Source organism: Papio anubis, chromosome 7 (assembly GCF_008728515.1).
Source record: "Papio anubis isolate 15944 chromosome 7, Panubis1.0, whole genome shotgun sequence".
NCBI lineage: Eukaryota > Metazoa > Chordata > Mammalia > Primates > Cercopithecidae > Papio > Papio anubis.
This window is the reverse complement of record NC_044982.1, coordinates 13,686,220-13,701,018: the sequence shown is the minus strand read 5'-3', so window position 1 is coordinate 13,701,018 and position 14,799 is coordinate 13,686,220. Positions and strand designations below refer to the sequence as shown.

The 14,799-nt window shown below is 46.5% G+C and overlaps 1 long non-coding RNA gene across 1 annotated transcript; it reads right to left on the bottom strand.

Annotated features, from left to right (window-relative positions):
- Positions 1-5,456: 5,456 nt before the first annotated feature.
- Positions 5,457-10,511, bottom strand: LOC116275692. Its single transcript, XR_004184798.1, has 2 exons — positions 10,451-10,511; positions 5,457-9,436 (listed from the first exon to the last, which is right to left on the bottom strand). It is a non-coding gene; the product is annotated as an uncharacterized LOC116275692 (long non-coding RNA).
- Between the last annotated feature and the right edge of the window lie 4,288 nt (positions 10,512-14,799).

Genomic DNA, 14,799 nt, shown 5'->3' with positions numbered 1-14,799 from the left:
CTGCACAACCACCACTGGACCCTTAACAGGGCACTCAGGAATGGCGCTTGGGAAGCCCACCTGGGTTGCAGATTTCCCAATAAGGTTTAGATCCACCTGCCTCCCGTTCACATTGACTGGAACATTTGTTCCCAAGGCCCCAGTGAATGCTGGTTCTCTTCTTCAATACCTCCAGAGATGGCAGCAGCAGAGCTCCCTGTGAACAATTCACAGCTTTTTTTTTTTCCTTCTCTTTCCTTTCATTTTCTTCATTCCTTCTCTCCCCTCACATGTCCCCTTCTCTCTCCACTCTTTTCCCCTCTCGGATAATCAATTCTGTCATTTTTCAGAGCACTAGGGGGAGCTGCTATTTAACAAAACCTGCAGGGATGCTTCAGCAGCTTGAAGAGCCACCTTCTGGTTTTGCCCCCTGGGGAAGGATTGGGTCACAGCAGAGTTGCATAAAGCGGGGTCCGTCTCCACTGAATTGGCTCGATTACCTGCAACACACAAATACGGGGGTCGGGAGACTTGGATTGGAGTTCTGTCTCTGCCCTCACCAGCTGCGGGCGGCTCCTTTCCCTCCTCTGGCCTGGTATCCTCAGGGGCCATTTGTCCAGTGGTTAGGTGCATGGTTCTAAATACCGACCCTGCCACTTGTCTGCTGTGTAAACATGGGCAAATAGCCCAACCTCTCTGCGTCTTCCCATAAGTAAAATAAGGCAGACAGCTCCCACCTCACTCTTTGCACAGAGCCCAGAGCACAGTAAAACACTCCATTATACCATGATGGCTGAGATAAGGTTAGCCTTATTTTAAGATAAAGGGTGAGGCAGGCGCAGGGAGGTGGAGAAGAACAGTGGAGAGGCAAACACGCCTGGAGCTTGCCCTGATTTTGGAGCCAGTGGAGGGGAACCAGGATGTGTGGTCATAGTCTGTGCTTCACTCTGGGCCATGGCAAAGGGGCTCTGGAGCTTTCCCTGGTGTAGGAGGAAGGGGACCCAGGTGGCCTCTGTCAAGGCTCCAGGGAAGCATCTCCTCCCTTCAGGTCTCCGATGTGGCTGGGACCTGCTGAGCCCTCTGCTCACGCCTGTAGGCCCAGGGTTGAGGCAGCTTGGAAAAAAGGAGCACTCATCTCCTGCTTCTTAGTCTTCCCACCACCCTGAGCAGCTCAACACCAGCATCTGGGGCTTTGGGAGCCACTGGTCCTTTCTGGGGCTGGGCTTGGGAGATCCTCGCCCTGAGTCAGGGGTGACTCAGAAAAGCAGTCGGTGGGCAGGAAGGGTGCTCATCTCTGTACAAGAAGAATAGAAACTTTACATAAAGAGAAGCTAAAACATAAACAAGTTAAAGAGATGGAGAATATGAAGGAAAAATTCAGAGGCCTGGGGGATAAAATGAGAAGAATAAAATACAGGAACAGGAATAAGGTAATATTGGAAGAAGTCATGGCTGGGAATTTTCCTTGTACTGGGGAAAATTCCCAGCCATTATTTATAGAGGAAGGATATAAAACCTGGAGTTGAAGAAGCACAATGAGTCTTGAACAGGATAAAAATAAATGATTCCACAATTAGATATAGTTTAGAGAAACTTTACATCCCTAAAGTAGAAGAGATCTTAAAGACTCAGAAAAGACAAATTGTCTACAAAGGAACAACAAACTCTCAGTCATAGCAATGGAATCCAGAGGATAATGGAGTAATATTTTAATCAGATTTTGAAGTGCTGGAGGACATAACTACCAGCCAGCATATGCATCAATTCAAAAATGAGGGTGACTTTGGGAGGCCGAGGTGGGTAAATCACCTGAGGTCAGGAGTTTGAGACCAACCTGGCCAACATGGTGAAACCCTATCTCCACTAAAAATACAAAAATTAGCCAGGCATGGTGGCAGGCACCTGTAATGCTAGCTACTCTGGAGGCTGAGGCAGGAGAATCTCTTGAGCCTGGAAGATGGAGGTTGCACTGAGCCGAGATCATATCACTGTATTCCAGCTTGGGCAACAGAGCAAGACTCCATCTCAAAAAAGAAAAAAAAAAAAAAAAAGGAGGGTGATATAAAGACTGAGAGAGTCACCATCACTAATCCATGTTAAGCACTACTAAAGAACATGCTAGAGAAAAAAAGAAAACCCGATCTCAAGGAAGGAATTAGTTATTCAAAGAAATCTTGATCAAATAAATTGGTCAACATGGATAAATTTAAATAAATATTCACTATGGGGAACCACAATAATAAATATGATTAATTTGGAGACGTTTAAGCATAAAAACTCTGGTTAACAATAACATGTAAGACAAGAGGGTAGAACTGAAGGTAAACACTTTAAGGTCCTCTTATTATTTGGGATGAAAGAGAAATCTTGGTTAACCTTAGGGTTTATTAAATCAAATGTGTTAAAATTTTAAGAGTAATCGTTAATGAAGAAAATTAGAATGCATAACTTTATACTGGTAGCAGAACAAAGAGGAATTAAGAAAACCTGATCAATCGAATATACAACATTAAAGAAGGAAAAAGATGAAATAGCCAGATAAATGGAAAACCTAAAATAAGGAGTTAGATACAAATCCAAACTATGACTAATCACAATAAAGGTAAACGAACTATATACAAAATGTAAAAGATATGGATTTTCAGATGGGGTTTCAGAAAAGTCTACAATTGGCCAGGCATGGTAGCGCACATATGTAATCCCAGCACTTTGGGAGGCTGAGGCTGGAGGACTGCTTGAGGCCAGGAATTCAAGACCAGCCTGGGCAGCATAGCAAGACCTTGTCTCTACAAAAAAATTTAAAAATTAACCTAGCATGGTGGTTCCCACCTGTAGTCCCAGCTACTCGGGATGCTGAGCGGGGAGGATCGCTTCAGCTCAGGAGGTCAAGGCTGCAGTGAGCCATGGTTGTATACAGCACTCCAGTCTGGGTGACAGAGCAAGTCCCTGTGCCCCACCAAAAAAAAGAATGAATGAATGAAAAGAAAAGTCTACTGTCTGCTGGTAATAAGAAGTTTGGCTTTTCTTAACCTCGCAAATTCAGACCCTTACTCCAAAATACTTGTCATTTGTCATGAGTATTATTTTTTCTTTTTTACCATTAAAAGTTCTTTGATCAGCTTCCAACAGTCAGATGTGAGTGTCTCTGTTATACGGAGGGAAAATCAAGGCTCAGATACATTACATCATGTCATGCCATGTAATGTACATGTACATGATGTAATGTACATGTCACGTACATGACATCTCAGGGTCCCCAGCTGGTCCCCAGGATTTCAGCCCAGGTCTCCTGACTCCAAGTGTAGTGTCCTTGAAAGCCCTACATCTGTGCTTTTTTTTTTTTTTTCTTTGCCTCTCTTCAAGTGTCTCCATAGGATCCCTTACAGCTGCAAACCATCCATTAGAGTCTGCCTCAGTGATGCCACCATGGCCGTTTATCTGTTTAATCCCACACACCACTACTACATCACCTTAATTATTGTATTTTTATATTTTCATATTAGGTTACACTCATTTCTTTTTTTCAACATTGTTTTAAGAGACAGGGTCTCACTCTGTCACCCAGGCAGGAGTGCAGTGGGGCAATCATGGCTTGCTGCAGCCTCAAACTCCTGGGCTGAAACGATCCTCCTGCATCAGCCTCCTGAGTAGCTGGAACTACAGGAATGTGCCACCACGACCGGTTTTTCCAACTTTTAAAAACTGTATTTTTATCTTTATTTAAAAGATAAAATTTAAATAAAGGTAAACATTTTAAATTTTAAAACACAGAACTTTATTGTTATCTCATTTCATTTGCTCAGTATTCACACGTTCTCTTATCTCCTTCAGTCAACATTTTCCAATCATCTGTTCCCCAGAGATTCTACAGTATCTTTCTAAAGAGGTCCCTCCCCTCAGAGATTCACTGGACTTGTAAGTTACACTATCTTCAGATGAGGTTACTGTGTCTATTCCTTTCTGAGAGCTGTAACTTTTATGATTGTTTTATGTCTTGTTTAGTGACCAGAATCTCCAAAACACTATCTAATGATGGTGACTGTGGCAGACCCTGTGAACTGCCTAACCTAACCTCCATCTCCCTTTCTTATTTAATTCCAGAGCCCCAGTTTTCAGCTGAGTACACTGCAACTCAGCGGTCTTTGCAGGTCTTCTCCAGGGAGGCTGGTAGCCGCTGACTGACTGCTGCAGGAATATGAATGCCCAGTAGGTCCCTTGCCTGGAGTCCAGAAAAAATACGAACCAGGTGCAGTGACTCACACCTATAATCCCTTGGGAGGCCAAGGCAGGCAGATTGCTTGAGCCCAGGAGTTTGAGACCAGCCTGGGCAACATGATCAAAACTCATCACTACAAAAGACACAAAAGTTATCTGAGTGTAGTGGCACGTGCCTGTAGTCCCAGTCACTCAGAAGGCTGAGGTGGGAGGATAGCATGAGCCCACAGGTGGTGGCTGCAGTGAGCCGTGATCACACCACTGCACTCCAGCCCCTGTGACAGAGTGAGACTCTGTCTCCAGGAAAACAAAACAAAACCTGAGATCTAATTTCCTCCCCACAGCTCTCCATGGGGTCAGGCTGAGTCTGGGACTTGGGCTGAGTTCCCACGCTTGCTCGGCTTCTCCCCTTTGCCTGTCCTGTTTTCCTCAACCCCTTCCCAATACCTCTACCCGCACAGCACTTTTAATCAATCACTCACCTGGGAATCACCGGGTCAGGGATTGGTGTAAGTGAGGAAATGAGTCTCAAACTGAGACCTAAAGTGTGAGAAGTGGTCAGTCATGGGGAGAGCCACTGAGGGGCAGACTGAGGAGCTGGATTTCAGGGAAGAGTATGAGGAATGGGGATCTGGACAGAGGAAAGGGCACGTGCAAAGGCCCTGTGGTAGAAAAAAGCTTGCTAAATTTGAGGCTGAAAGTGCACGTTTTGTTTTGGAAATGGTGAGGGCCTTTCAAGTGGGAGGAAAGGCAGGTGAGGGTTGACGTGTGAAGGGCTTTGAATGCAACCCTAACGTGCTTAGATTTTATCCTGCAGGTAGTGGGAAGCTGCGGGCAGATTCTGAGCCAAGGAGAAACAGAACACAGCAGTTCTATGATGGTGTCCTGTACCGCGCACCCAGGGAGCTGAGTTCTAGAGTAAATCTCACAGAAGGCAGCCCTGGAGCCTCCCTGGTCACTTCACCATCCCTTGGGGGCTCTGGGAAGGGCTCTGGTGCCCCGGTGGGTGATGGGAGCCACTGGAGTTTTCCGCAGGGGAGAGGCTTGGCCAGATCAGCTCTTTAGAAAGAGCTGCAGGCAGTAACACAGCGGACAGGTAGAGGACATCAAGATAGGGACAGCGAGACGGTAGGGGCAGGATAGGGGTGGCAATTGTTCTGGCACAAAGTCATATGGGCCTGACCTTGGTGGTCATGGGTGGAGAGGGTAGCAAATTGCTGAGTAATTAGGAGATAAAATGGAAAACTCAGGGGGCTGGGGAGTATAATGGAAAGAATTTTAATTACAAAAGTAATATGCGAAAATGAAGTAATTAAAAAATGATACAATTGGCTCGAAGGCGAAGGCTTAGGAATAAGACGTTCTTGGAATGGCAAGGAAGTCCATCTCTCTGAGAGGCAGTTCCAGCACCTGTGAGCTGAAGGTGTGCCTACACCCATAACAGTTGTTGGGAGGAAAAAAATGGGGAACAGAATTCATCATGTTCCCTCTCTCTCAGGATTTCAAGCTGAAGGGACTGAGCCAGGAAGGCGTGCTGTCATTTTTATCATTCTGCAAACCGAGTTGCTGGGGACCCAAAAGCCTTGTGTTTAGAAGAAACGTGCTTGCCAGGTAAGCAGAGAACGGCAGAGCCGATCGCAGTCAGAGGCGTTAAGTGGTTTCTGAACGGTTGCAGCGTGATTAAATTAACCACTTAACCAAATTGCTTTCTATTGCCTTGATCAGATGCAATTGCAAGGAGATAAAGGGGCTTAATGTGAAAAGCATGGCTGGCCTGCAAGACTAATGAATTAACTGTTCCCTCCCCGACGCGGCCTCCTGCCTGCTGGCACCCAGCTGGCTCACCAGTCCCCTCTCCTACCTGCCTATTCCCTGGACTGAGAGCACTCATGTCATGGAGATCATGGCACCAGGAGGATGGCCAGCATGGGGTCCCTCAGTGCATGCAGCCCTGGCATTTCCCCCTCCTTAGCATTTTCTCCCCACAGCTGACAGTGGTCAGGCGATTCTCTCAGGAAAAAAAAAACAGCATGGTGGAGCAAGAAGAATTATCACTCAAAGCTTGGGCTCTGGGGCCAGCTCCCACTCCAGTTAGTCCTAGTCTTTACCAGCATGGGGCCTCAGGCAAGCAACTTAGTCACACACAGAGCTCCAGGACCTAAAGCACTTGTGCACCCCAAGAGCCTCACTGGGTACTTTCCCACATTATCTCTTTGCACTTGTGCAAGCTCCCCTCAGCTCTGGGAGAGCGGATGTCTTATTGACCTCTGTGTCACCAGCTCTGACTTTAGGGTCTGGCAAACAGCAGGCTCTCAGGAAATGAGTTGTGCAAAATGATGGGTACATGGGAAAATGAATAGTTGGGAGAATGATTAGGTGGAAAAAATGGATAAATTAAGAAATGGAGGATTAACAGATGAGTGGAAGGATAGGGGAAGTGATGGACGCATAGATGAACTGACAGAAGAAATGATGAACGTCTCATGGACAGAAGGATGCACGATGGAAAAATGGAGGGCAGGAAGAATAAAAGGATGGATGAATGGATAAGTAGATGGATGGAAGGAAGGGTAGATAGATGCACAGAAGGATGAATGATGTTTGGATGGATGGATGGAAGAAAGGATGAAAGGATGGATGGATGGGTGGAAAGATGGATACCTTTGGATTCTGCTCCTCACACAGAGGTAGTGGTATGAGAGGTCAGCCCAGCTTTTTTTGTCTAAAGCCATCCAGCACCTGCCTAGAAGTGATCCAGTTGTCCTGAACTTAAGTCTCTCATGCCCATCTTATAATCATGGGTTAGACTAGGTGATCTCTAAGGTCTTCATATCAGTTCCTCCCCAGTGAGACATTAATTCTCACTGGAGGGAGAATGATAACAGTTATCATTGTATCCAGTTTTACAGTTTGAAAGAATATACATGAGCATCATTTCATGTGAACCCCAAACAACCTCGTGAGAATTGCAAGGCAGTGATATTATTATCGTCCCCATTCCACAGATAGTACTGCATGGTATTTAGAACATGTACGCTGGAGCCAAGTGCCACGGATGAGCTCCCCAAACCTCTCCGTGCTTCTGCTTCCTCATCCAAAACATGGGTAGAGCAATACTTGCATGAGGGCTATGTGAGGATTCATCAGATCATTCATTCACTCATCCACATAGGAGCCTACCACATGCTGTGCACTGTTCCAGGCACCAGAGGTGCAGCAGGAAGAAAAACTCATAACCCCTACCCTCGTGGAGCTAATAGTCTAATGGAGGAAGACAATGATGTATAAATAGGTGGGAAGCTCTAAAGAGTGACAGCTGGTGATGTGTTCTCGAGAACGATGAGGCAGACAGGGCCTTATCTGGAAGGTTACATTCAAGTCCATACCTGAAGGAGGTGAAGGAATGAGCCAGGTATATATCTGAGACATTGCATTCCAGGCAGAAGGCATGATAAATGTGAATTCTGTGGTACAGAAGCAGAGCTGGCATATTTGAGGAGTGGTATGGATGCAGTAGAGGAAGAAGATTGGAGATGACGTCAGAGAAGTAACAGCAGCAGGGGGTGCAGATCATGTATGGCCTTCAGGGCTACTATGAGGCCCTCAGATTCCACAATGGGTGAGATAAGAAGCTATGGGAAGGTTTGGCACAGGGAAGTGACACAATCTGAATTAAGTTTTAAAAGGACCACTCTGGCAGTTGGGTTAAGAAGAGACAGGAGGGGTGGAGGACAACAGCGGAGTGAACCGTTAGCAGACAAGAGCCGGATGGCTTGAATCAGAGTGGTAGCCACGGAGGTGGAGAGAAGTGGGTGGATTCTGAATATGTTTTGAAGGTAGAGCCATGGGGATACTGAGGAGTTGGATGTGGGTGAGAAAGAGAAAGAAGTCAAGGACGGCTCCATGATCTTTGGCCTGAGTACCTGGAAGGATGGAGTTGCTGATTCTTCAGATGGGGAGAGTTGCAAGGATCACATTTGGAAGGGAAGGTAAGGCATTTTCCATGAAATGAATGGGATCATTAAGGGAGTTATAACAGAGGAAGAGTCCTATGTCTGAGGTTGGGGATATATGGAGGAGCCAGCTATGGAACGTGAGAAGGAGCCATCATTGGGGTAGAAAGAAAACCAAGAGAGCAAGGTTCCTGGAAGCTGGGAGAAGAATGTGTTTCCAAAAAAAGTACATGTGTCCAATGTTGCCAAGGTCAAGTAAGCTGATGACTGAGACTGGCCACTAGATTTAGCAACGTAGAGGTCATTGGCAATGTCCTTCAGCAGAGTTTTGGTGGAGTAGTGAAAGTCCGATTGGAGGGGGTGCTAGAGAGCATGGGAGAAGAGGAAACAGACTGGTATAGTGGATCACTCTTGTGGGAGTCTTTGTTATAAAGAAAGGGAGGTGAAGTAGAATCAAGGGAGTTTCTTGCTTTGTTTTTTTGTTTTGTTTTGTTTTGTTTTGTTTTTAGATGGGAGCAATTACATGTTCATATATTGAGGGGAACAGTGGAATCCATCCATTCATTCATTCATCCACCAATCCATCCATCCACCCAAGCATCCATCCATCCATTCATCCATCCATCCATCTATCCATCCATCCATCCATTCATTCAACCATTCGTCTATCCATCCTACCAGCACTTTCTGGGCACCTCTATGTGCAGGCCCTGAGCTTGGAGCTGGGGTGAATAAGCCATCTGCCTCACAGAACTCACAAGCTAAGAGTCAGACAAAGACAAATCAATACTATTAATGGCAGAGTGTGATGAGTGCTGTGGTCAACGGGTGTGCAAAGGATTATGGGAGCACAGAGTATAGGGTGCCTGGAGAAACTAAGAAGGCTTCACCATGGAGGTTGATCTTTGGGTCTTAAAAAAAGAAGAGTTTGTTTTGTAGACAAGAGGAGTGGCATTATGGAGAGATAAATGTTTATGCAAAAGAAAAGATGCATGGAACTGGGGAGGGCTTAGCTTGGAGCCAGGTTCAGAAGGCCTTCTATTCCTTTCTGCAGACATAAGGAAGCCCATGGAAGATCTCAGGCAAGAGAGTGATATAACCAAGCATGACTTTTAGGAACAGGGGCCATCCTGGAGGATAAGCTCAGGTGTGGAGAGGAGGGCATGGTCAGGCTCTAGATGGTAGCTGAAGTCACGAGCATGAATGAGATCACCCAGAAGGACGAATGAGAACACCCAGAAGTAAGGTATAGAATGTGAGGCCAAGAGGGAGCCTGAGGGAACACCAGCCTGGAAAGAGAGAGTGAAGAGAGGATCAGTCAAAAGACCTGGGCCCGTCCACTGCCTCCAACTCTGGTCCATGCCCTGTCGTCCCTCCCTCTCAGTGAACTGGCTCAACCTTCCCACTTCCTGGGGTTCTAGGAGGCATCTGGCCCAGCCTCCACTATGCAGGACATCCCTCCTCAGCACCCAGCTTCAGCCTGGACACTCCCAGGGACTGGAGAGAAGAACTCCCTAGTTGGAAGCATTCTGGTTGTCCTTCAGGGGAAGTCTTGGCCTCCCTTCCTCCTCCTACTCCTCTGCTCAACCCCAGCCTGGCCCTGGCTGCCTGTGATGGTTTCAACATATGACCCAAAAAGTCATATGTTGAAACCTAATCATTGGTGCGATGGTATTAGGAGGTAGGCCCTTTGGGGGGTAATTAGGTCATAGGGGCAGGGGATTAGTGCTCTTATAAGAGAGGCCCCAGAGAGCTGCCTTGCCTCTTCCACCATGTGAAGACACTGTGAGAATATAGCTGTCTATAAACCAAAAGCAGGCCCTCACCAGACAGTGAGGATCTACTGGCACCTTGATCTTGGACTTCCCAGCCCCCAGAACTATGAGAAATAAATGTGAGTTGTTTATACCACCCAGTCTAAGGCATTCTGTTATATCAGCCCAAATGGACAACAGCACTATCCATGCAGTCTCAACCCCCAGTGGGCCCTGGAGAGGCAGTTGCCCTGGCCCTCAGAGTTGGAATTCTCCATTTGAAAAAGAAATGACATTACTGTTTTTGCAGATTGAAAAAGTAACACGGGCTTGCTTTATTTTAAAAATTAAATAGTAGAGAAAGATAGAAAGATAATTGAAATTTGCAATCCCCTTCCAGAGTGAAAATCACTGTTTCTGTTTGCCATGTGTACCCTTGCAGAATGTTTTTAAGTAACAGGCACATGCACGCAGACGCACATCTTGTTAAATGAAAACAGCAACACACGCTGCACGCTGTTCTATAACCCGCCCGTGTCTTTCACTTACATTATGAGAATGTTCCCCTGTCAGTACACTCAGATCTCTATCATTATTTTATCAGCTGCTGAATATTCTGTTGTAAGAAAGGGCCTTCCTTTAATCACACCTCTCTGATAGATATTGTGGTTCAAAAACCTTCTTATTATAAATAGTGCTCTGTATACATCCTTGCTCATAAATCTTTGAGCAATAAAATTGGACTGCTTAAACTTGGGGGTTAATGTAGCCCTCTGGCTCACGTCATAAAGGAAATTGATTTTTATTTTCAAAGTCAATGGTGAGTAAATGAACAATGGTTGCCAGGCAACCTGTGAGCAGGGATTGAGTAGAGACTAAAGCAAACAGCAGCCTCCACCCCCCATCCCAGGAACCCAGAGCCTCTCAGGCCTTGTGCTTCCAGGTAATGACCCTCCCACCACAGCTCCACTGGACAGAACCGCCCCAGCTTCCTCCACCCAAACTCCTGCACCCACCACCCAGAGAAATGGAAGTCAAGGACTCAGCAGTCCAAGGCAGCCCTTCTGAAGCAACTTCAGTGGCTCAGCAAATGTTTGTTGAGAACCTCCTATGTGCCTGGCTGGATCAGGGTGTGGCTGTAGAGCTGCACATCACAGTCCGTATCCAGGTCAGCCCTGAATCTCAGGCACTGAAAGCTCAGGGTTAGGAATCTGGGGATGATATCCTGTAGCATCTACAGTGTAAATCAGCAGTTTTCAATGTATTCACTGTTTCTCTTTCTGCCTCAGGTTACCCTGATGGGCAGGACACACTCCCATCAGTAAGAGAACATCAAAAGGGCAGGTGTGGGGGTGGACAGGAAGATCAGGATCTCTGAAAGGGCAGGTGTTTGATAAAAGTCCCTTCCCTGTCCCCACAGCCTGGGACTCCTGGCACCCTGGGGGAGGGCTGTGCCTTCAGGACTCGCCTTAGACCGGGAGGAGCCATGGAAGGATTTTTCTGGAGAGGAGGAGTGGAGGTAAATCTACAATTCAGCACCTCTCCCTCCACACAGTGGACGGATTGAGGGGTGATTGATTGGCAGGGGAGGTGCTCTAGTTTCCGTCAGGAAAAGAAACCCTACAGCCTGTGTGAGCTCTAGGCATTGTGTGGGAAAGAGCAGAGAGAGCCAAGAGGCTCCCAGGGGGAGTGGACGGCATCCAGTGAAAGGGGAGACACGGAGGGAGGGGACAAGGACTCTCCTGCAGCCCTAGGGGAAGGAAGCCAGTTACCAGAACCAGGTTCCAATCCTGCCTCAGCTACTACATCCCTCCCTGCCCTTCCTCTCTTAAAGCTTAACAATCGTAATCACACAAAAGTCATCCTCAGTCTCAGGTGTGGGCTGGGACTACACATTTTCTCATTCAACACTGAAACCACCTTTGCAAAGATGATGACAGTGAGAGAGTCCAGCATGGCTGACTCCTTCTTGCTTCCAGCCCCACAGGCTGGCTGTCCTCACTTTTTCCTGAATGTAGGCCAAGCAAACCTGGGGAGGAACTTACTTTACAGTTTAACTTTGAAGCAAGGATGATAATAGTCCTTCCCTAAAACTAACCCCTGAAACCACCTTTATAAAACTAATGAAAGCCTACTAGATTACAAATGTGGGAAGGGTCTGAATTCTGCTAAAATATGGGCATAGTTAAATGATAACCAGTCATTGCTCCACATCACTATCGTAGAACCTAAGATTGGTCTTTTGAGATGTTTTTCTCAACCTACAGACTCCACCTGGACCCACGATTCATGACTCAACTGGTACACCCAGAAGCTGACTCAGAGCAAAAGGACCATTTTCCACACCCCTAGGATTTCATGTCCAACCAATCAGTATTCCCCATTCCCTAGGTTTTTATTCTTAAAAACCTTAGCCTCTGAGCTTTTAGGGAGATTTATTTAAGTAATACACTCCTGTCTTCCACTTAGCTGGTTCTGTATGTATTAAACTCTTTCTCTACTGCCATACCGCTGTCTCAGTAAATTAGCTCTATCTATGCAGTGGGCAAGAAGAACTGGTTGGGTGGTTAAAACACTAGAAATAGGCATTGTTTTTTGTTTGCATTTTGTTTTGTTTTTGTTTTTGTTTTTGTTTGAGATGGAGTCTCGCTCAGTCGCCCAGGCTGGAGTGCAGTGGCGTGATCTCTGCTCACTCCAAGCTCCGCCTCCCAGGTTCATGCCATTCTCCTGCCTCAGCCTCCCGAGTCGCTGGGACTACAGGTGCTGCCACCACGCCCGGCTAATTTTTTGTATTTTTAGTAGAGACGGGGTTTCATCATATTAGCCAGGATGATCTTGATCTCCTGACCTCGTGATCTGCCCACCTCAGCTTCCCAAAGTGCTGGGATTACAGACGTGAACCACCACACCCGGCCAGAGATAGGCATTGTTAAACAAAACAATGGACTAAGCCCCTGCACTAGCCCCAACAGAACAGACAAAATCAAAATGGAGTCCCTCATTCTAAATGCCACATAATCGAACTGAAACTCTAAGGAAGCAGATAAATCCAAAACAGACCATTTTTTTTCTCCTGAAAACAGCAAATTTCAGTCTACCAGTCAACCTAGTAAGAAAATTCCCTCTTCTTTGACCTTTATGAGAAAGTAACCTGAAGTAACCTGACATTAATGAATCCGTTTCTCTTCTGCTATTCTGTTTCCTCATTCCCCCCTTACAAAGCTCACTGCTCTGCTTTGCCTAGTGAGAGCACTCATTCTATTTTGTAGAGTAGAGGCAGCCTTTATTCATGAATTATGAATAAAAGACAATTGGATCTATAAGTTTGCTGTAATTTTATCTTTTGACAGCACTATTGATAAGGTTTGGATGTTTGTTCCTTCCAAATCTCATATTGAAATGTAATCCCCCAGTGTTGAAGTTGGGGCCAAGTAGGAGTGGTATGGGTCATAGGAGCAGATCCCTCATGAATGGCTTGATGCCCTCCCCCACGGGAATGAGTAGTTCTCACTCTATTATTCACGTAAGAGCTGGTTATTTAGAAGAGGCCCGGCATCTCTCTTGCTCTCTCACTATGTGACACACTGGTTCCCCTCCTCTTCTGCCATGATTAGATACTTCCCGAAGCCCTCACCAGAGGCAGATGCTGGCATCATGCTTCTGGTGCCTTGCTCGTACAGTCTGCAGAATCATGAGCCAAATAAATCTCTTTTCTTTAGAAATTACCCAGCCTCAGACATTCCTTTATAGCAACACAAAATGTACTAAAACAACTATTATTGCTCCTATTTTACAGATGTGGAAACTGAGAATCAGGATATTTTGTTGTCTTAGCCAAGCAAAAATAGCAAGTATTGGGGTGGAGATTTGAGGCCACCTGTTCCAGTGTCTGTGCTCTTTCCTACACCACTTTTTAAAGATGAGATTTTAAAAAACGGCCCTAGTTCCTGTATACTTGCTGTTGGGAATAGCTGTGTTAGGAAGAGGAGCTTTGGACCATGTCCTGCCACATATGGCTTCAGCCCTGCCTCTCTGGCCCACAGCCTGTCACCCCGTCAGAGAAGGAAATCAAAGAATCCACCAAAGTTACAGTAATGCTCCCTAGATGGCCAAAGAGAGAAGTGGACAAGAGTCCATTGCCATGGTGTCCAGCTTAGACTGGTGGGCTGGAGGCTGTTCTCGGGGTCCTACCAGCCCCACAGCTCTGGAGGAAGAGTTGGGGCAGCCGCCCACAGGAGTGGGAGAGACAGCCAGATAGGGCTGGCTCATGCAGGCAGGGGTGGTGGGTGAACCTTTCTCTCCAGGATGTCAGGGGTGTTAGGAAGGTGCCCAAGTCATTACCACGAGGTAGCCTAGAGTCTGCATCCCCCAAGATGTCCCCAGTCATCCTCACCTCCTGGTATTCATGCCATGGTTCAGTCCTCACCCACACTGAATAGAGCTGACTGATGTGACCAATAGGATATTATGGAAATGATGGTAAATGACTTCTGAGGCCAGGTTGTAAAAGACATTACAGTTTCCAGCCGGCACTCTTTTGGATTATTCTCTCTGGGGGAAGCCAACCACCATGTCAGGAGGATGCTCAAGCAGCTCATGGAGACACCCATAAAGTAGGGGACTGAAGCCTCTGCCCAACAGCCAGCACAAATTATTTTTTGGAGACAGGAGCTCACTTTGTCTCCCAGACAGAGTGCAGTGGTGCAGTCATGGTTCACTGCATCCTCAACATCCCAGGCTCAAGAGATCCTCCCTCTTCAGCCCCCTAAGTAGCTGGGACCACAGGCATGTGCCACCATGCCCAGGTGATTTTTTAAAAAAATTTTTTATTTGTAGAGACAGGATCTCCCTATGTTGCCCAGGCTGGAGCACCAATTTTTCATTTGTGTGCGTGAGCC